Raw genomic sequence first — 24,024 nt, 5'->3', positions numbered from 1 at the left:
CATTTTCCCTCGACATTATTACATGAACTTGATGAAGACACGTTTATCTTCATGAGCTGACGACGTAGATGAATTGCTATGAACATTTCGATGTGTAAGCCATTATTTAGGTTATATTTCCTGATACTTTCAATAATTGATAAAAATCTTTCCTTATTTGACACAGATTATGTTCTCTTAGTGCATTCTGGTGTTTCAATGATTGAGAAACCCCGGAGTGGACGAAGGAAGACCAGAAATTCCCTTACACCAGGGAATCAGCCTCTTGAACATTGCCCTATCTATGAGAGCAAGGCTCGTGCTGGCGTGTCACCATCACAAAATGTATCATGTCTTCCTAAACAGCCAAGACCTTCTTCTTTCGATGGGCAGATTTCCCACTTTCTTCAAGAAAAAGAAAATATCTCAGATTACATTTTCTTTCCCTTATCTATCTTAACTCCTCTGCATATTTCTCTGGAGGAGTGGCTTCAACGAGGAGTTCTATCCATGAGTTGAGATTTCCAGATATAAAAGGAACTGTATAACGTCATTACGAAATGATTACAGTAATGAAGGAAGCTATGGCAACCAGAAGGGTTTAAGTAGGGTTGCCTAATGAGCGGAGCGATAAGTCGTAAACCATTAATGACATCCTTGTATCACTGTTGTATATATATGTTGGCAAATCCACATGCGCTCTCGGATTTACGACCCCCCTAATGATGGTACTTAGCCACAGAAAAGCCATGAACCTCCAAATGTTAATTGGATACGTATTTTGGAGGTAGATATAGTTGAAGTAATGTTGAATGAAAATCAGGAATATCATCTAGTGTGCTTTGAGGACAGACTGTGTCAGTGCAACTTCAACGAGCGTACGGAACTGACTTGAAAGGCTAGAGTAATATTAAAACTTTAATTGAAGGAAGGCAAATGCATATGATAAGCCAAACTGATCAGAAAACCCTGAGTGCTAAAGTAAATGCATAAAGCTACAGATAAATTGCAAGGTGTAGGACAGCAGCAGTAAAAACGAACGTGGAAAAAATGATAAGTCTAGTTCAGGGTCGTAAAAGGAATCCCAAGGATTATTTTTTTTAAACTTACGTAAGGTACAAAAAGAAAGATTTTTTTTTCTACTTACGTAAGATTCAAAGAGACAAAGATTCTTGAGGCCCCCGTTGCTATGCATCGATGGAGAACTGATACTAGATCCCTCCGAGAGGGCTTTAACGCTGACTTATTTACAGGCAGAGAGGACGATAAGCTGAAGCTTACCGAAGTGAAATGTCTCGAGATGTCAAAATCTTTAAAAGAAAACAAACTTGCGTAGACGATCTGTCCACCAGAGTCTTGAAGGAGGTCCTTGGACAAACGACGTATCCACTAACGAAAAAGTTTGACAGTTCATGAAATGATGGGAGACATTCCTGTACTCGGAAACAAAATGGGAGATGAGAAACACCCATTGAGTTACTGCCCAATAAGCTTCACCTGCATAACACGAAAAAAAGAAGGAAACCCAACTTCCCTTGTGGACTCCAGCCTTTTTTGGAACGTTGTAGTTTAATAACGAATAATCAAAACGCATTTCCTAGTGACAGACCCTTCGGTTTTTTGTATTACGTACACACAGCTAGGACTGAATAAATCTAGTCTGGTGTGGTTTACCTTGACTTTCAGAAAGACTTTCAGAAAGCCTTTGTTAAGGTACCACGTAAAAATTCTTTATGGAAAGTCATGTCTCACGGTATTGTGACTGAATCGTGCAAACGGAATCGTGACTGGCTTAGAAAGAGAAGATGAATATTGCTTTAGATGATAAGGCGCCCGAGTGGCTAGGATTAGCAAGTGGGGTGCCCCAGGGATTGGTTCTGGGCCTCACTGTCTTTAATGACACCGACACAGCATTAATGTCAAAGATTGCCAAGTTTACCAACGATACAAAAACTAACTAGGAAGACCACGTCCAAAGACTATTGTGAACGCTTACAAAATGATCTTGATAAGTTCTCTCAGTGAACAGACACAAGGCATATGAAATATGTGAATGAAGTGTGAAGTTACTCAATGTACATCAGTAATGCGAATGATCCTGTAACTAATAACCATCTTTAGATGGCTGTTCGTAACGATAGATACCCAGGTTCAAGTAACAGAGCAAACACGACGTTGGTGTTCATAGCCAGGAATTCCACTTGACCCCCGGAGCAATACGCACTGTGTAATATGCGTTGGTCAGCCCACGTCTCAGTTATGCTACGCAGTTCTGGTCTCCAAAGTACAAAATATAGAGGAAGATAAACTTGAGAGGGTCCCGAGAAGACATACCAGATTAAAAGCGGGGTTGCAAAGTCAACAGTGCAAAGAAAGGCTCAGACAACCGAATTAATTTTCCCATAAGAATACGAAGAGAAGACGGCCATCTTATATATGATTTTAAGATATTTAAAAAAAACTGAGTCAATCAGCTGTGAAGATATGTTTCACATAAAAGCAAGTCAGGCAACCACACATAATGGAATGAATGATAAGGTGGAAAGGTTAAAATACAGAAGGAGGGAAGATATACTTTGTTAAGTGTAATTCAACTCTGTAGTAAGTTGCCCAATGATGTATGTAATGTAAATCTACTCCGTGCATTCGGAAGGCGTCAAGATAATTAGGTATGATTAATAGATAAGACGAAGGAAGATATTTCCTCTCTAACACAAGTAGAAGTCTTTATCGTATAACCTTTTATAGTTATATTATATATTTAGATTTAAGCTATTCCAAAGTAGGAATGAGACTGAGTAATTCGTCACTGTACACGTCACACTACACCCTTGAATAGCCATTTCCGTAATAACAGCGTACTGGCAAGACGAGCTGTTCAACTTCCCCAGGATGGCTGAAGGCGGGAGCGGGTGTGGCGAAAGGTGACGTCCTTTGCAGCTATGCAACGCGTCACAGCAAGCGATCCCTTCACTGATAGCGAGCGAACGTTATTACTGGCTGGCATCTGGCTGGGGGCACGACGTCACACGTCGTCCCTGCGCCTTAAACACCTGACAAACCACGTTTTCTGTGCAGGCGGTAGTAACGTGGCCACAGCGCGTCGAGAAACGAATCGGCAGAAGAGCCAAGCGAGGAGTTGCGGTAGGCTGGAGCAGCCTTAGGCCCAGCAGGAGCTGAGGGGGATATGATAGGGGCCCATGATTGATGCTTGGGGCCCGGACTGAGAGCCACGACAGGGGCCGGAGCACGACAAGGGCTACACTAAGGGCCACGTCTGTAGAATCAGGAGGTGGGGGCCGGACGCTGCCTTGGTGGAGAGCAGCCACCAAGCTTGGTTAACCAGGGCTATAAAACACACACACCCACACACACACACACACACACACACACACACACACACACACACACACACACACACACACACACACACACACACACACACACACACACACACACACCACAGCTTCACGAACGCTCTCACGGGCCAAAGTTTCCCAAGATGACGAAGGGTTTTCATCCGCTTCAACACCGCTGGTAGAACGATCAAGGTGGATGATAATGTCATCAGCAGAATTGCTTAGTTGAAGATTACCTGTTACGTGTGACGGAGACTTGTGCAAGTATTTAAAACAGTTATATTTAAGCGTTACTATGTGAAGAATGGTTGTGTGTTTCATGCAAGAGCTCCGTGGCTGTTGATGGCTATTGATGATCACAGTTCATCACCATGCGGAACCCCACGAGCCGAAGACTGGTGGAGCGGGAGGGAGATGGAGGGAAGCCAACTTAATCCTGTTGGCTACGATGGTGCCTCCCAACCCGTCTTGTAAAGTCAGCATTTCCCGAAGTGAAGGAAGCGACCAGGGGTTGGGTGATCGTCTCTCACCTGGACACTTTCTTAAGGTGGTTGATGTGTTACGTCATACATCATCCTCTATCCTTGTTTACGTTGATAATAAAGAAATTCAGTTCTTGCCTTGGGAGCCACTTAGATGTGTGCTCGTAAGTACCATTCTAAGTGTTGCTCTTTTTTTTTTTTTAAAGAGAGGTTGATATGGCCATAGTCAAGTCACACTGATGATCTGATTACCAACTGGGTTTAGGGAAGAGAAAAGATATAGGGTGATCAAATCCCATGACACCGGTCGCTCATCCCTTGCCTGTATATATTTCGTCGTTTCATCCCCACATCAGATGATATGCATCTTCAATGCACTTTCTCGTGTACCCAAATAGATTAATTACATATGATCAGATTTCTTGTGCACGATGACGTCTCCATTTCGTATGTCATCTTAATTATCAACAATTTCCATTGATGCCGGACAACACCTATTAAAGTCTGTTAACCCTATAGTATTATGATATCTATATCTTTACCTTATCCTTTCATCTCTGACTGAGTGACATCTGACGTAACCTAACTCCCTACGTGTATGATAACATCTCCATGAACGAGACTGAGATATCTCACTGTGATGTCGGAGGAGTGAAAATTACACTCTATTTTTACATGGTTTGATAGCGAGAGTGGCTGGAGGTAGTTGGGCCATCTTTGCGTCATGTGATAAGGAGGGCCATGGAAATTATATAAGCACTATTTATATACCCATCCGGTTACAGAAACAGTGAACCAAGTCGGACTACGAGTGAGGTGGAGAGGGACTGTTTGGAACGAACGAACCAGTCACTGCTCACGATTATGAAGCGGTAGCACTGACGGTGTGTTAGATGTGGCAGTATGAGGTGTGGTGGAGGGCAGTGTCTGCTTCACTTTTCGAGTGACTTTATCATGCTCACGAGAAGGGATGGCATGAAAAAAAGGGCGTTTTGTACGTTGGTTGTGTACTTCTATGGTGCCTCTCTCTCTCTCTCTCTCTCTCTCTCTCTCTCTCTCTCTCTCTCTCTCTCTCTCTCTCTCTCTCTCTCTCTCTCTCTCTCTCTCTCTCTCTCTCTCACACACAAACTCTAGAAGCAATGTCTCGAAAGCTCTTCCCAACATTAGCACATCTGTCCCAACCCTGGATTATACCCATCGTTCAGGTTGGTCCAGGGTAGGCTAAGGAGGCGGGAGCACCTGACTGACCAGAGTCCACGCAGAGAAGAGCAACCAAGACGACGGTCGAGCTGTCCACACAGAGACTGAGCCGCAGCGAGAGGATGAGGGCAGCAAAGCCGCCAGGGAGGGTAGTGAATAAGGCAAGGGTCGGGGGGGCCGCTCCGCTCTGTCAGGCAGGTCCTAAGCGGATTGTTGGCTCACAGTGAGGGAGGTGATCATAAACGGATGCCAACAACGCTCTTTGGAGTACGGTGGAGAGGAAGTTGGAGTACGGTGGAGAGGAAGTTGGAGTACGGTGGAGAGGAAGTTGTTCGCGATTGTATTTAGTAAGGATGGTGGGGGAAAGAGATCAGACGAAGAAGAGAAGAGAAAGAAAGAAAAAGAATAGGAGGGAATGTATAGCATCTCAAGCTAATTAATAACAAAGATGATTCTGAGAATTTCTTTAAACTTGGAAAAGTTCAGTGAGAAAAGGCAAGACCTGTGTGTGTGGAGTTGGTATCAACTCGTGTGTTAATCAAGTGGAGAACATCTTTCATGATAAACGTAATTCAGGATGGAATGTGAGGTTTCCGAGGGCACACACCGAGCGTGGCGAAACAAAGGCGGGGCTGAGGAAGATAAGGGGGAACGTCAAGTTAGCTGAGGATATGAACATAGAGAGATTTGAGGAGAGGAGCCACTTCTCTGGGTTTACCATGAGAAGGATTAGGTGAAGGTGAGGAAGACTTATACCTTCACGAGGTAAGTGATCAAGGTGAGGGCCTAGTAGCGATGGTGCCTGTTGTGATGGAGGGACGGATGTAGAACGAAGGACTAGTACCACTACAGTCTTCAGGAATGCTAGAGTAAAACACACAATGTGTCATCAGAGGCACCTACACCCGCATGATGAACCGAAAGAGAAGAAAGAAAAAAAAATGCTGCTGCTGTTAATGGAGTAGCAATTATTGAATGAAATCAACGAAGGTGGTTAAGAGATATAGTCGCTTTTCCTTATAAAGTATATGGACTGTAGAGGAAATAGAAAGAATAGGCAGGATGGAGTTATAACTGTGCAGACTGAAATACCGAACCAAAAAGGTTCTGGAAAAAAAAACATGTGCCTTTAAAGATGACGAAGTAATGGGAGTTGCGGTTCTATATATATTGCTCACAGGAATGGTAGCAGAGACAGATATGAACAACCACTGTCGGAACAAGAGCATGAATGAGGTGTTCACTGGTGTTCGTGAGCATTCGTGGAGAGCGGGGAATGGAAGTATCACAGTGAGTGATTGCATTTCAGTGAAACAAATCTGCGTTTGGATGGATTATGAGAAGGGGGTGAGTGACGACGGAAGAGGAGTGTTATTTGTCCCAGTGTACTCTGTATTCAGCCAGAGAGAAAGGCTGGAGGACCATCCATCTGTGCTGCACTGGGTAATTTTACAGTCTACACTGGAGGTTAAATGAATACTGTAGATTCACCAGTGCCGGGTGAGAGTGATCCTGTGGTTATGATGTTGTCTTACTGTCGTTATAAAGAGATGGTTGTGAGGGTTCATAGCTCGAGGGGATACTAAACAGAATACACTACAGTACAGGAAAGTATAGGAGAATAGTTGTGTGGGTGTATTAGGGTTGTGAAGGTATGACGGGTCGTGGTAAAGTGCCAGTTGATGAAGGTGATAAGATTTGATCAGACGTGTGAAGGAGCGGGAAAGGAGAGAGACTTATCATGCTGTATGTATAGATGATCTGACCAAAGCTCTGGGTTATAAGACTCTGGTACGCTCGATTTGGACTGGTGAAGATTAGCCAGAAATGATGATGCGAAGATTAGGAAAGATGATGATGAGAGAGAGAGAGAGAGAGAGAGAGAGAGAGAGAGAGAGAGAGAGAGAGAGAGAGAGAGAGAGAGAGAGAGAGAGAGAGAGAGAGACATTGTGAGAGACACCTTCCAATTAACACCAAAGGAAAACATTTGAATGTCTCAAAGTTCAGTCAGAGACAAGCTGAAGGTTCAGAATGAATTAAAGTTATTGTGAATGTTGGCCTTAGGTCAATTGGTTTTTTTTTTTTTTTTTTTGTGGGGGGGGAGGAGATCGGAAAGAACTGTGAGAAATGATAAGCGTTGAATTTGTAGTGAGTGTTCATAAATGAGTCTGAAAACCTTACAGAGGTGGGTGTCACTCAGTTATTCAGCTTGGACGAAAGTTTAATAATAAAACAGCGAAGTTTTAATTGTTGAAGAAGACGTTGTTGAGTTATCGAGGCGAAAGAAATGGATGTCTGAATTGTCTCGAACTCGATAGAATATACCTCTCGGGGACTGAACGTGTGTGTGTGTGTGTGTGTGTGTGTGTGTGTGTGTGTGTGTGTGTGTGTGTGTGTGTGTGTGGGACTTTGAGTTGTATATGAGGCTTTTCCAGATCATAAATAAGGAATCGACGACTGTGGCGAGGTATTCTTCCAAAGATAGTGCTTGTGTGCTGATATTGTGCCAGTTTATCCGAAGGACGACTGACTATCGTAGTGTGTGAGTTATAAGATAAAGAAAATAAGAATCCCATTATAGAACATATGACAAGTTAGAGTTTTGAATCTGGGCCAGTTTCGAGTCGTAGGTGGAATGATGAGGAGTAAAACCAGCCAGATGAATTTAAATTTCTTTGGGAAAGGCAACAAATTAATACAATGGTGTGAGAGTTAGGTGGATTGTATCTATCTGGGTTTTGCTAAGGCATTACATGCGGTGGCGCATAGAAAGTCATTTGTGTGTATGACTCTCTCTTTCTCTCTCTGTGGGATAGAAAGTCATTCATCCAGCTCATGCAAGCAACAGACTGTCTCACATTTCGTGACACCACTGACCATAGATTCATCCCATGAAGAAAACAGTTTAGAGACCGCGCCTCCATTGCCACTCCTGCCACAGAGCATGAAGAATAGAACATCAGCCCATACCAACAACATTGCTTCTCCTAAAAAAAGCTACTCAGTGTTAGCCACAAACCAACCACAACGCTAAAGAGAACACACACACACACAGACACACACAGACACACACACACACACACACACACACACACACACACACACACACACACACACACACACACACACACACATTGACCAGATGATCTTCCCTGCATCTGGCCCTGATGACATAATAGACTTCTTCATAAAACAGTTTAGCCCAAATGCAGTCCAAGCACACACAGATATCTTCCACGACACAATAGAATCCCAGACTTCGAGAGATCGGCCAGGATAGTACACCATCCTGGAACCCCTCCAAGCTCCCTGACTTTGCCCTTTCTTCTTCTTCTTCCTGACGCCCCATAACTGTGATGTCGTCAGTATCCAGGACTCTCGAGAAAACTGAGGAACAGCAGAATCAAGCCAGATAATCCCGTCTCACCCGCTCGTCACGGCTGCACTACCACACTCCACACAAACCTCACCAAAGACAGTTCCTGTTTGACTTACACTAATCACTAACCTCACACTGTACTAGTGGCTATATATGTATATATGAGTGAAGCATTTTGCATCGTACCATCACACATCCTCGCACAAAAGATACCCTACACCACCCACCCTGCACCAAAAAAAAAAAAAGAAAAATAAAAAATGACAAAAAGTGGTTCACCAATTTCATAGCCGGCCAACAAGCCGGAGTTACTCACAAAAAGCTTTACCTCCCAAATCCCTCAAACTCCACAATGGGATTCCCCAAGGAACTGCTCTCTTTTTTTTTTTTCATGGATCCTCTTCACTCTTTTTCTACACGACCTCCCATCACCGCCCGCAGTCCACAGTGTGATGGTGAAGGTCCCCTGCTATGCAGACGGTTCTGGCGCTCATCTCACACCTCTGGGCCGCTCCTCTGATGACGACGATGATGACAGACCCGCGGGGGGAACAGTGGATGTGTTGCGTCCTCCCCTGGAGCCTACCGTCACCCCTGGAGTCAACGGTAGACACACCTAGTCGGCCCTGTCCTCTCCCCGTAACCCTCCACTTCAACTGAGCAGAACTCCAACCTTACTTGGTATCCAGTACGACGCACACACACACCCACACACACCTGCCTGTCTATCTGTCTCACTACCAGGCAGATATATTTATCATAGAACAGAGCTAATCTCCTATTACCGATGTATCCAAATTCATCGCGTGTGGAATATTGCCTGACAGGAACACATCAGTTATATTCGATATTCTTCTTCCTCTCAAAACAGCGACGTGTATATATATTGATTGCTGGTGCGTTTGTGGATTCGATGCGTAGCATGAAATGTTTGTGAACGCACAGTGTTACGACTGTGTCCTGTGTCAGCAGCATTGGCGGTGACAAAACTGTTGAGGGAAATAGAGTGTGTGTGACTGAACACGAAGCCCCAGGAATGTCTGTTGAGCTGTATTTCATAATGTTAATATTCGTAATTGGACGAATAAAAGGCCAACACAGATTTATGATCATTTGTAGATGATGTGGTCAGTATTTTACATCTTTCATTACTGATATGAGACACGATGTATATATGCAGTCACAGGATTGTGCTGTCTGTATTTAGCGAACTCAACAGACCCAAGAATTACTTTATCTAACATCCAGAGATGGAATTCAGTCACATTGTCCGGTCCAGTGACTTTAAACTCCTGGATTCTACAAGTCTTGCTGTGGGTTTATGTGTATTCAACAGAGCTTGTTGACATGGAAAGAGAAACCAGAATTATATCGTTATTCATCCTCTGCTGACACAGTCCTGCTCCATTAATGAATTAAACATGGGCTTTCCAATTTCGATACCGCCAGAGGGTGTCAATACAGCCGACCTGATTATTATAAATTGCCAGCACATTGGTATTCACCGTAGGTTAATTATTAACTCAACATTAGAGATATCTTAATTAACCCTGTAATGAATGTGTCCTAACTCAGCTCGGTGGGTGTAACGTGTGGGATTTTGATTTATCCTTGCGGCTGAGGTAGCCGAGCGCCTTGTCCTAGGATTCGAACCCGGCTGTGTACATTTTTCTGTCCATCGTGATCCTTTTCACACCAACCAGGCCTCACAGACCTTTCCATGGTTTACTACAGACGTTCCAGTCAACTGATGGCACGTTGACTCAGTATACCACATCGTTCCAATTCACTCTATCCCGTGCACGCCTTTCACCCTCCTGCATGTTCAGGCCCCGATCTTTGAAAATCTTTTTCACTCTATCCTTCCATCTCCAATTTGATATCCCGCTTCTTCTTCCCTCCACTTCTGACACTTATATCTTCTTTGTCAACCTTTCCTCACTCATTCTCTCCATATGTCCAAACCATTTCATCGCATCCTTTCAGCTCCCTCAGCCACAGCCCTCCGAGATAACGTTCTCTCTTTCTACACATTCTTCGGCGCTCCCAGAGCCCTCTTTCCTCCACCCATCCTATGATTCACTTCCGTTTCCTTGGTTCCATCTGTTGCCATGTTTAGTCACTGGTATCTTAGAGTTTTCTCCGTTCAAACTTACATCCCAAATAACCTGTCCCTCAATTCTGCTAAAACTAATGACCTTGCCTATATTCACATTTACCCTTAACTTCCTCCTTTCACACATTTTTCCATACTCAGCCACCAACTTCTGCAGGTTTTCACTCGAATTAGCCATCATTGCCTTATTATCAGCAAACAACTGACTCACTTCTCAGGCCCTCTTATCCCCAACTGATTGCATACTCGCTCCTTTCTCCAAAACTCTTGCATTCACCTCCCTTATAACCCAAGCCATAAACATTTTAAACAACCATAGTGACATTTTTCCCCGCAAATCAGTCTTCATTTGGAATCATTTACCCACTTCTCTTCCCACTCGTTCACATTCCTTACACTCAGCTTTCCTCTCACACTGTTCTTGAGACCTTTCACAAGGCATCTTTATAAACCCTATCATATTCTTTCTCCAGATCCACAAATGCCACGTACAAGTCCCTCTATTTCTTTGAGTATTTCTCAAACACATTTTTTAAACCAAACATCTGATCCAAACATCCTCTACCGCTTCTGGAACCACATATCTAACCTCTCAGACTTGTACCTCTGTACTTTGAACACTCGCCTTTATACACCTTGTTTTTAAGCAGTGGCGCTATACGTGCATTCCGCCAGTCCTCAGGCATCTCGCCATGATCCGTACACATACGCTGAAAATCTTTACAGCACAGTCATCCCCTTTCTTAATAAATTCATCTGCAGTACCATTTATACCAGCCGCCTTGCCACATTTCATCTTACTTAAGGCGTTCACTACCTCTTCTCTTTTCACCAAACCACTCTCACTTTGCAAACCAAACCGAACGAATCCCTGTACATCTGACACTCTGTCATCAAACACATCCAGGAGTCCTTCAAAACTCTCTTTCCATCTATTCACTATCTATTACTAGTTCTCCTTTTGTCCCCATCACCAATGTTCCTATTTGTTTTCTTGTTTTTCGCATATGATTAACCTTTTTTTAAAACATGTTAGTCTCCCTAAAGTTTACTGACGCTCGCTCCAAATCTCGTTTCCCCTCTTTTTCAACCCCTGAACCTACCTCTTCGCTTCCTGCCGCTTTCTGTTATACAGCCCCCAATAATTTGCACTCTTTCCCTATAAGTACTTCACAAATGCCTCCCTTTACTCTTCCAATGGCAACTTTCCTTCTTTATTCCACCACTGACTTCGTTTCATAATCTGTCCTCCTCCCACCTTTCGCATGCAACATGCATCTCTCGCACATGCCAGCACTGTTTCGCAAACTACATCCCATTTCTCACCCAAACCCTTTGCTTCATTAATTCTCATCTTTTGCCATCTTACGCTCAATTTCTCCTGGAAAATTTCTTCATACAAGTCTCTTTTGCAAGCTCACTTCCTCTCACCACTCTCTTCTCACCGACATTGTGCCACCTTTCCGGAAGCATTTACAAACCTTCACCCTCGCCTTCACAAGATAGTGATCAGAAATCCCACCAGCTATATATATATATATATATATATATATATATATATATATATATATATATATATTCTCGGGCTCCACTAACAACAGGTTACATCGCGAGTGAAGGGTCATCTTTAGCGAGTATAGTCTCATCAAGGAACTTTCACTCTAAAAGAGTCTTCATTTCCCTGTTACTGTATAACTGTAAATAGTGCAGCCTTGGGCTGCAGTCTCTTACAGAAGAGTTTGGGATAACAGTAGTACTCTTTTATAGGAATTGGCCTTGGGGCAATTGACAGATAAATGAATAAATGAATGAATAACCGGTCCGTGAGGACGCTGGCTTTCCCTAAGCGTCTCCGGTACCGCGATGTGACAGTGGAAAGTCATGGCCCATTGGTTGGTCTGACATGGAAAGTTTTTGTCGCCTCGTAATCCAACGGTTAGCGTGCTGGCCTGCCACGATGAAGGACCGGGGTTCGAATCCTCGGCGCCCTTAGGTATATCATTATCATATATATATGTATGTATGTACGGACGACTTTTCACTGATGTTATGCGGAATACTGCTTGGCGTAAGTGGAATGGGGATATTACTACAAGCGTGTATGCCCCTCACACGTTAAAAGGAGGTGGAGAACCAGCTTGTGTGTGTATGTGTTAAGAAGTGTGACCCTATGTGCGTGCGTGCGTGCGCCAGCTTGAGCGTAGGTTGTAATAAAGTCTCATTATTTGTCACTGTAAGTAACATAAGGTATCGCTTTTGCAGCTTTCCCTGTCAAATTTTGCTTAATCTTATTATTACTTCCGTAGGGATTGTATATTATCAGTCGCTTACTCAAAAGACTTGAGACGTCACGTAAACATTTTGGATTAAGGTGTGAAATGTTACAGGATGTCGTGCATTCTGCCTTATGTGTCTATTGTCCTCTTGATCTTCCACTGGTGCTAGTACCAGTGTGTCTGTCATTGTTCCCGATGGCATTGGATTCGCCTATGCTGCGTAATCACCTTCGTCTATAACATCTTTTGTCTGCAGTGAGATTCCTCTATAACATTATGTTTGGTAGTCAAATTCTACTGTCGCCTCGTGTTTGTTAGACGTGTTCTTTATTGCATCACATTTGGTTGTGATATATATATATATATATATATATATATATATATATATATATATATATATATATATATATATATATATATATATATATATATAATGAATGGTTAACTATATTGTATCATCTTGGTGAAGGATCAAATTTTCAAATTCACTTTGAACAGCGATTTTTTTTCTATACATCTCTCTCTCTCTCTCTCTCTCTCTCTCTCTCTCTCTCTCTCTCTCTCTCTCTCTCTCTCTCTCTCTCTCTCTCTCTCTCTCTCTCTCTCTCTCTCTCTCTCTCTCTCTCTCCCCCCCCTCTCTCTCTCTCTCTCTCTCTCTCTCTCTCTCTCTCTCTCTCTCTCTCTCTCTCTCTCTCTCTCTCTCTCTCTCCTCATAAATAACACACGAGGCTCTCACTTCGCGCCCGTTCCATTTCAAACATTCATGCCAGCCTCATCTCCCCTGTGGGCGGGGGGCGTGCTCTCCCTCACGGTATGTTTGGCCTCATGCCGGACATTTGTCAGGATGAATTATGATCTTCCTGTGTGGAAGAGTCTTATCATATACATCTTATTCCGTATATTTTTCCCCGTAGCCATAACCTGCCCCGCAGTTCGTGATGACATATTTAAACACGTATATTAGTGTCCTTAGGAGTGACTCGTGCATATTCGTCATGCATTTATGGTTTTTTTTTTTTCTTAGGGGAATGTTTTCATTTATCTGGGAAAACGTACGTTGATGATATTTTTTTTCTATTTAAAGTGTTGTTTTGTGTCTTCAAAAAGAATACTCTAACTGGTTAACATCTGTGTTGTATTATGAGAACAAGAGAATGAGATACTAATGCAAATTATATCTCTGTTATTCAAATACAATTCTTGCCTTTCGTTATAATTGATGATCGCTGTATATCTACACGTATGTGATTAGTTCTGATGGGTTGTTTGTCGTGCCCTGAGTCAGTATGTTGACTTGCAGGTTCTTAAGGTGTTTCGTGGTGCAAATTTTATCTGTGAACTGCAAAACGTCATATCTTAAAAGCACTCAGAAATCTGCAGGAAATATATTTTTTTCTGACCAAATGTAGGGGATGTATCTCCTTTCACTTAAAATCTTGAGGATATATATATATCAGTGGGGATAGGGGAGAAAGAATACTTCCCACGTATTCCCTGCGTGTCGTAGAAGGCGACTAAAAGGGGAGGGGGCGGGGGGCTGGAAATCCTCCCCTCTCAATTTTTTTTAATTTTCCAAAAGAAGGAACAGAGAAGGGGGCCAGGTGAGGATATTCCCTCAATGGCCCAGTCCTCTGTTCTTAACGCTACCTCGCTAACGCGGGAAATGGCGAATAGTTTGAAAAAAAAAAAATATATATATATATATATGTATATATATATATATATATGTGGATCAGGTGTTTGGTTTGAAGAATGTATGTGAGAAATACTTAGAAAAGCAAATGGATTTGTATGTAGCATTTATGGATCTGGAGAAGGCATATGATAGAGTTGATAGAGATGCTCTGTGGAAGGTATTAAGAATATATGGTGTGGGAGGAAAGTTGTTAGAAGCAGTGAAAAGTTTTTATCGAGGATGTAAGGCATGTGTACGTGTAGGAAGAGAGGAAAGTGATTGGTTCTCAGTGAATGTAGGTTTGCGGCAGGGGTGTGTGATGTCTCCATGGTTGTTTAATTTGTTTATGGATGGGGTTGTTAGGGAGGTAAATGCAAGAGTTTTGGAAAGAGGGGCAAGTATGAAGTCTGTTGGGGATGAGAGAGCTTGGGAAGTGAGTCAGTTGTTGTTCGCTGATGATACAGCGCTGGTGGCTGATTCATGTGAGAAACTGCAGAAGCTGGTGACTGAGTTTGGTAAAGTGTGTGGAAGAAGAAAGTTAAGAGTAAATGTGAATAAGAGCAAGGTTATTAGGTACAGTAGGGTTGAGGGTCAAGTCAATTGGGAGGTTTATCGAAATGTCGTCAAGGATTCGTAGAATTCTGGTTATCAGGAGACGTGCAAGACCGCTTACAAAAATGTGTAAAAAAAATTTTTTTCCTCTTTTCCATCACAACGGACTGGCCAAGGAATGGCCAATAGTGATGTGTGGGCCAGATTTATGAAAATTACCGGTGTAGACCCCGTTGCTCACCAACGTGAGACGAAGGATATTCGAGTACATAGTATTCGAATGGTCATTTCCCTATTTGTGGTGATCATAGCCTAGCGGTAGCGCTCCCGCCTGTTGCACAGGGGTCCGGTTCGATCCTGGCTGTTGGAGGTTTGTATGTTCTATGAAGGTGCGCGTTCGTATGCACGCTGCTTTGCACTAATAAGAAATTTCAGCTGGATACGAATATTCAGAGCTTCGGTTCATGATAGGGAGGCAGGAACACAGGTGCAGTTAACAGAACAACTGTGTCGTGACGATTGTTTGGTGGAACACAAACCTATTGTTATTAGTGGCATTTGCTGGTCTGACGATTGTTTGGTGGAACACAAACCTATTGTTATTAGAGGCATTTGCTGGTCTCCGTAGTGAAGATCTTTCCATGCCTGCACGTTACATTGATGAATTGTGGGTTTGACAAACCCCTCTGTGCTCATGTTACTAAATACATATGGTGGCTCAAGACTGATGGTATGAGAATACTGGATAAGGTAATACAACTGTTGAATTTGAAGCCTCGTTTCTTAGAGTGAACATCCTCAAAGCTCTATGAAATCAATATCTAAGTGTTAGTAAAATTTACAGGAGAGAAGCTCTTAAAACATATGATATGTGTAATGATTACAAGGAAAAAATGTCTGTCATGTACAAGAATGATCAAATTCATCACGCCAGAACAGAAATATATCGAAATGTATCATAGATTAATTTGTCCTTTTCTCAAATTTCGAACACTGTAAAAAGAAAAAGAAAACGGACGCTGTCTGCCTGCGGCTCTCGTATTCTTCAGAATGTGTCATTGCTGCCGGCTTTAAACAACGGACCCAACTGGTGCCCAGCGAATTAATCCCCAGCAACCTTAATAAGTGGCTCACAGGGACGATATACACTATTCTCTATTTCGTTAAAGCAAAGGTGAACTCGTAATGAAGCGGGAATTGTGGGAAGCGAAAGTGGGGATTACTGGAGCCACATATGTATGTTAGGAGCACTTGTTGATCAAGTGGATGTTGGTAACGCACCAGTACAGTTGACGACTTTGATGCAGGGAAAATATTTTATGCAAAACCAGTTATATAGACTTGTTATTTCTTGCCTCAATTTGTTATAGGTTCGTTACAAACGTTTAAAGTGATGTCACTGTTCATGATGTAATTCAAGAATCATTGATTGACTCGTTATGATAAAGATTGTAATGACTGATGTCAATATTGTTATTATCAGTATTACCATTTCTTTCGTGGTCATTTTTATCAGCAGTGGTTCATTATTGCTGTTATTAACGTTTCTTAAAATTCTTCTATGTTGTTCTTTATGTTGACGTTATTATTATTATTATTATTATTATTATTATTATTATTATTATTATCATTATCATTATTATTATTATTATTGTTATCATTTTTATTGGTGTTTGTTGTTGTTTGCATGTTGCTGTTTTATTGCTATCCCTTACACTTCTGAAGTAGACTTGTAGTCCCAAGTTATTGTTCTTCAAGGGTGTGTGTTCTTGATGACAGAGACTGTTCATTGGATCAGCGCTTTGACTGAGCTCGACCTTGGTAATTTCCTGCGGTGGTAGGCGTGTCTGCGCTGCGCATCGAAAGTCTCTACTTTTGCGCACACCATGACCAGATACCTAACAAGATGATACTTTTTTTGTTAACCCTCTATCCATCATATCTTGCTGCTGGAGGTTTTTGTTTTTTTTATCCTCCGACTTCATTAAGGACCTTTACTGTTCTGCTTTCAGTAGGTCGTGTTTTTTTTTTTTTTTTTTTCTGCTGCTCAAGACATCATCCGTTCTTAGTACCTAAGCCTCCGCCATAACATAGTGAACTGATGGCCCAAGATTTGTTTGCTCAGAGTGGAAAGCAATGAAGTGACGTTCATCCCCAGCTCCAGCTCCAGTCTAAAACTCGTCTGTCAGACCCTTTGCCCTTAAAGAAACCAGCTTATATCAGCAGTAGATTTCCAGTAACTGTATCTCTCGAAGAAAATAACAACCCACTGAGTAATGTTGTGCAGTAGCGCGGTTGACACGGGGTACTGGCCACTGGTAAGCTTCCTCAGTTGCACCAGTCAGATGTTCCATCAGTCTCCCCATTGCTTTTGAGTGTGGCACCTCAGCAACGATGGTGTCCTCTCTCACAACCATTCCATTGGACATCCAGATGAAGAGACTGTGAGCATGTTAACCTTGTGGGCAAATAGTTGATCGTTGGCTTTGTTTTGGAGATGAATGTCCATCAGAGGTTGTCCATGTGATCGGAAACAGACACGTTGACATCAGTGTGTGTGCCGGATACTTCCATTATCTGAAGTTGCATAACGCCGCCCTGATCCTGCAGCAGATGATTCCAGGTGGCCGTCGAAGGACACACACACTGCATCTCCCGCCTGCTGCCAGCTCCTCGTGTGGTACGCTGAACACGTGAAACAGCTTCACCAAAATGCCCTCCGAGATGTCCGACGCAACAGTCCAATTTGCGACAGATCAGTCGGTTGATTCTACCGTGTTTCAGAGTGCGACACTGGCTCAGGTACATATTCTTCCACAGTGAGCTTGATTGACCAAGAGGATATATGTGTCGGAGGTGGAGGGAACGAGGAGAAGAGGGAGACCAAATTGGAGGTGGAAAGATGGAGTGAAAAAGATTTTGTGTGATCGGGGCCTGAACATGCAGGAGGGTGAAAGGAGGGCAAGGAATAGAGTGAGTTGGAGCGATGTGGTATACCGGGGTTGACGTGCTGTCAGTGGATTGAATCAGGGCATGTGAAGCGTCTGGGGTAAACCATGGAAAGCTGTGTAGGTATGTACATTTGCGTGTGTGGACGTAGGTATATACATGTGTATGGGGGTGGGTTGGGCCATTTCTTTCGTCTGTTTCCTTGCGCTACCTCGCAAACGCGAGAGACAGCGACAAAGCAAAAAAAAAAAAAAAATAAAAAAAAAAAAATATATATATATATATATATATATATATATATATATATATATATATATATATATATATATATATATATCCTCTCGTCAACATTTCTTCATCTAAACACTCCATCTGTCGAAACCACTGAACACACCCTCTACTGCTCTCTCAAAAGACACTACACCACCTATACACCATCACTATCAGTTCCCCATCAAATCACGACACGAAATGCCCTCACCACCGCCGCTCGCTCACGCCACTTTTCTGTCCGGTCGAGACATCACCGGTGGTGAGGCTCCGTACTCTGTACTCATTTGCTCCCTGGAGATTCCGTGGGTCAAGCGAGCTTCCAGCACTTCCACGAAAACAACTGGGTAATGATCTGTGTTCTCTCCTTCTCCGAGTGAAGCTCTTCATTCTCTCATTCTCGGAGGGAGTGAAGAAAGTTCAAGTTTCTTAATGAATGCTGCTTCTTTCATTAAGGTGTCGGGGATTTAAAGCCGATAATCACACACACACACACACACACACACACACACACACACACACACACACACACACACACACACACACACACACACACACATACACACACACACACACACCACACACACACACACACACACACACACACACACACACACACACACACAGTGTTGTTATGACAGCATTGCCCTGGTAAGAAAAAATAATCATGATCTTCATACGTCTTATGACTGACTCCTCTCTCTCTCTCTCTCTCTCTCTCTCTCTCTCTCTCTCTCTCTCTCTCTCTCTCTCTCTCTCTCTCTCTCTCTCTCTCCACATCAGGTTTCACTGCGTGCCAAACAAATTTCACACATTTATGCAAAACCCTCACTTATCATGGTTGGCGAGCCCCCCCACCCCTCTCTCTCTCTCTCTCTCTCTCTCTCTCTCTCTCTCTCTCTCTCTCTCTCTCTCTCTCTCTCTCTCTCTCTCTCTCTCTCTCTCAGAAACTCCACTTCAACCCTGGAATGTTTGTCATGACGAATTATGATCCTCTGGAGCTGGATATTATTTTTCTCTTTATCTCCTGCCAGCAACAGGTGTAAGGCAGTGTGTAATGACATACCCTGCATGCCTTGTGGCGTCCGTGACGAGGGAGGGAGGGAGGGAGGACAATTTAAATGCTTTCCCGCATATATATATATATATATATATATATATATATATATATATATATATATATATATATATATATATATATATATCAAACTTCAAACTATTCGCCATTTCCCGCGTTAGCGAGGTAGCGTTAGGAACAGAGGACTGGGCCTTTTTTGGAATATCCTCACCTGGCCCCCTCTGTTCCTTCTTTTGGAAAATTAAAAAAAAACGAGAGGGGAGGATTTCCAGCCCCCCCGCTCCCTCCCCTTTTAGTCGCCTTCTACGACACGCAGGAAATACGTGGGAAGTATTCTTAATCCCCTATCCCCAGGGAAAATATATATATATATATATATATATATATATATATATATATATATATATATATATATATATATATATATATATATATATATACACTAGCCTAAGCTAGGTACTATTACCACAGAGCAACCCCTGGGGGGTGGATGAACAGCTGGGTTGACCATGAAACGACTGCTGCAAACAGGGACGCCAACCGCTACACCACGGAAGTCTATTTACACTAGATAAACTCATGTACGTTAAGCTGATACACTTCATATAAGTTAATATACGTCAATTTGGTGTACGTCATGTTAGCTAACACATGTCGTCAACGTACGTCATTAGTATACAACATCTACAGTAACTTGCATAGAAGTGATAAACGTCATTATTATACGTCGTTGTCATACAGCAAGTCAGCATAAGTCAAGTTAGTCAATATTCTTCAAATTGATATACATCAAGTCATTATACGTCCTTGATATACATCAAGTCATTATACGTCCTTGATATACATCAAGTCATTATACGTCCTTGATATACATCAAGTCATTATACGTCCTTGATATACATCAAGTCATTATATGTCCTTGATATACATCGCCATTATACGTCATTGATATACATCGTCATTATACGTCATTGATATACATCAAGTTATAATATGCGACATGGTTAGTTATCATTCTCCAAACTGATAAGGCTAAGCTAAGTTCTAAGACTAAGGCTAAGGCTAAGCTAGTTCGAATACGTCAAGTGAGCATCAGCCGAGGAGCGGAATACCTTCCTCCCCCAAAGAGACGGCAGTGTCTATATCTGTGAACTGATCAGCAAAGGCGACCACACGGATTTATTGAAGAATTCCGAGGAGACGTTTGTGGCCGGGTGTGTCACCCTTCCCGTGCGAGAACGGCACAAGTCCTTCATTACGATAGCCTTTGTCGTAGTTTCGTTTTTCTCCGGTTATCTTTACGGGTAAACAAGTCACTGGTGCACATAATGTTAGGGACTGTAAGGGTCGAGTTATAGTATTATAATGGCCCTTTAATGTTTATGTCTGGGATGGGATTTATATGAGTCTGAGTCATTTTTTTTCTTTCTTCCGTTGAACTGTATTTTGAGAAGTTATGTAGATATCTGAAAAAAAAATGCTTTTGCAACTCTAAGATTATTTTTGCATTTATACGAGTGAATATATATATATATATATATATATATATATATATATATATATATATATATATATATATATATATATATATATATATATTTATGGATCTGGAGAAGGCATATGATAGAGTTGACAGAGATGCTCTGTGGAAGGTATTAAGAATATATGGTGTGGGAGGAAAGTTGTTAGAAGCAGTGAAAAGTTTTTATCGAGGATGTAAGGCATGTGTACGTGTAGGAAGAGAGGAAAGTGATTGGTTCTCAGTGAATGTAGGTTTGCGGCAGGGGTGTGTGATGTCTCCATGGTTGTTTAATTTGTTTATGGATGGGGTTGTTAGGGAGGTAAATGCAAGAGTTTTGGAAAGAGGGGCAAGTATGAAATCTGTTGGGGATGAGAGAGCTTGGGAAGTGAGTCAGTTGTTGTTCGCTGATGATACAGCGCTGGTGGCTGATTCATGTGAGAAACTGCAGAAGCTGGTGACTGAGTTTGGTAAAGTGTGTGGAAGAAGAAAGTTAAGAGTAAATGTGAATAAGAGCAAGGTTATTAGGTACAGTAGGGTTGAGGGTCAAGTCAATTGGGAGGTGAGTTTGAATGGAGAAAAACTGGAGGAAGTGAAGTGTTTTAGATATCTGGGAGTGGATCTGGCAGCGAATGGAACCATGGAAGCGGAAGTGGATCATAGGGTGGGGGAGGGGGCGAAAATTCTGGGGGCCTTGAAGAATGTGTGGAAGTCGAGAACATTATCTCGGAAAGCAAAAATGGGTATGTTTGAAGGAATAGTGGTTCCAACAATGTTGTATGGTTGCGAGGCGTGGGCTATGGATAGAGTAGTGCGCAGGAGGATGGATGTGCTGGAAATGAGATGTTTGAGGACAATGTGTGGTGTGAGGTGGTTTGATCGAGTGAGTAACGTAAGGGTAAGAGAGATGTGTGGAAATAAAAAGAGCGTGGTTGAGAGAGCAGAAGAGGGTGTTTTGAAGTGGTTTGGGCACATGGAGAGAATGAGTGAGGAAAGATTGACCAAGAGGATATATGTGTCGGAGGTGGAGGGAACGAGGAGAAGAGGGAGACCAAATTAGAGGTGGAAAGATGGAGTGAAAAAGATTTTGTGTGATCGGGGCCTGAACATGCAGGAGGGTGAAAGGAGGGCAAGGAATAGAGTGAATTGGAGCGATGTGGTATACCGGGGTTGACGTGCTGTCAGTGGATTGAATCAAGGCATGTGAAGCGTCTGGGGTAAACCATGGAAAGCTGTGTAGGTGTGTATATTTGCGTGTGTGGACGTATGTATATACATGTGTATGGGGGGGGGGGGGGGTTGGGCTATTTCTTTCGTCTGTTTCCTTGCGCTACCTCGCAAACGCGGGAGACAGCGACAAAGTATAATAAAAAAAAAAAAATAATATATATATATATATATATATATATATATATATATATATATATATATATATATATATATATATATATATATATATATATTTGTGTGTGTGTGTGTGTGTGTGTGTGTGTAACAAAATGGCAAACCCCATAAAACAGTGCACTCAGAACAATCACTGGCTGCTTGGCAAATCGCAGTAAATCAACACTTTCACAATGAAATTAATGACCTCCCACTTAAGCTTACCTCCTACCTTATACTTCATTAACATCTAGTCACAGATCTCCCCCCCCTCTACACACCCCAACAGATACAAGTTTGCCAAGACACATTCACACTGAAATAACCCGCCAAGCACTGAACAACCGACCTCCCAACTCGAAGTCTTTAACCCCATCCAAACCAAACCATGCACCCATCAAAAGCCACACTCCCCACACAAGCACGGTTCAAACAGTCCCGTAATACGCCCTAGACATCCTCCGTCACCACAACCCTACAAAACACAGTTTCGACACATCCCAAGACCCCATTATGGTCACGATGGAAATATCGTAAAGAAGACACTGAGCACTTGACTGTCCTGCATTCTCTGAACACGAGCGAACACTCAACATCACAACACTTCATTATCTATGTTTTCCTTTCATACACTCACACACAAACGCAAGACACCAAAGCCCGCAATTTCTGACCCGAATCAGCCACCATCACCGCGCTATCAGCAAACAAGAGTTGTCTCACCTCCCATACCCATGCCAGATGGCTCAGTTATTTCATCCCTCGACACACTGAACATACCTGGTGTTACACCAACCTCACATCTAATCTGAAAACCCTTACATTATCCAAATAGCTAAATGTGACTCTAAGAGAGTGGGAGTTATGCTCAAATCCCGACACGTCTTCTCTTCTGAAAAATTTTCTTTTGATGATACAAGCGATTCATCCGTCCTTGGAAGGTTGAAGCTCTGCTTATTCACATGACAAGAGTCCAGAGTAATCTGATTCATCTCCAAAATATGACCTCTAGTTTGTACCAACTTGCCCTTCACAGCATGTCTGGATCTCTTCTGTCCTTCCATGTAATAATGCTGGCACCAGCCTACGCAAACGTAAATTTTTATTTTTTTTTTTTTTTTTACGCACATCGAATTTTCTCGTTTTTGTTGATTAGACAACAAACTCGCAACAACAAAAATTGATACTTCAACTATCGGGCTTTAAATTGGCAGCTGCCATTGTCCAGAAACTCAAAAATATATATATTTTTTTGACCTGGACTTCATTCGATATCGTACATATGAAAAGTTTACAAGTTTTTTTCTCTCTAGAAAATCTGTTTGTCTTTCTATCTCTACCACCTAATCCATGAGTATAATTTTTTTTTTCGTCCACTATAACAAAAATCCTCGCTCAGACCCAGCGGTGGTCTGATGCTGGAGGAATTAAAAATTTGTAGTTGCATTTGTGTACCCGAAGTAGAGGGTCGAGTACCATCCTGGGGAGGCTGGTTTCCATGCACTGATTTCTCTCAAAGAACACAGCTACCACTCATCGTAGTAGTTTCTGCCAGTGATTCCATCTCCAATTACTGATTATGCCGTATTATACATTCAGCTTTAAATCGTTTCCAAAACGTTGCTCTTAACCGCTACAATCACCTATATCAACGTTCTCGTTTTTTTTCATGATGAATGTGGTGTCCAAACTGTTGGTGACCTTGCCATGGCATCACCAACAGAATTTGACGATATTTGTCCAATGTTGGTCACATTCCACTTGAGTAAAGTTGTTCTTCGCTGTGTGGCCAGGTATATCAGCGGTA

The sequence above is a fragment of the Panulirus ornatus genome, chromosome 1 (genome assembly GCF_036320965.1).
Source record: "Panulirus ornatus isolate Po-2019 chromosome 1, ASM3632096v1, whole genome shotgun sequence".
Lineage (NCBI taxonomy): Eukaryota > Metazoa > Arthropoda > Malacostraca > Decapoda > Palinuridae > Panulirus > Panulirus ornatus.
Note: the sequence above shows the minus strand (reverse complement) of the source record.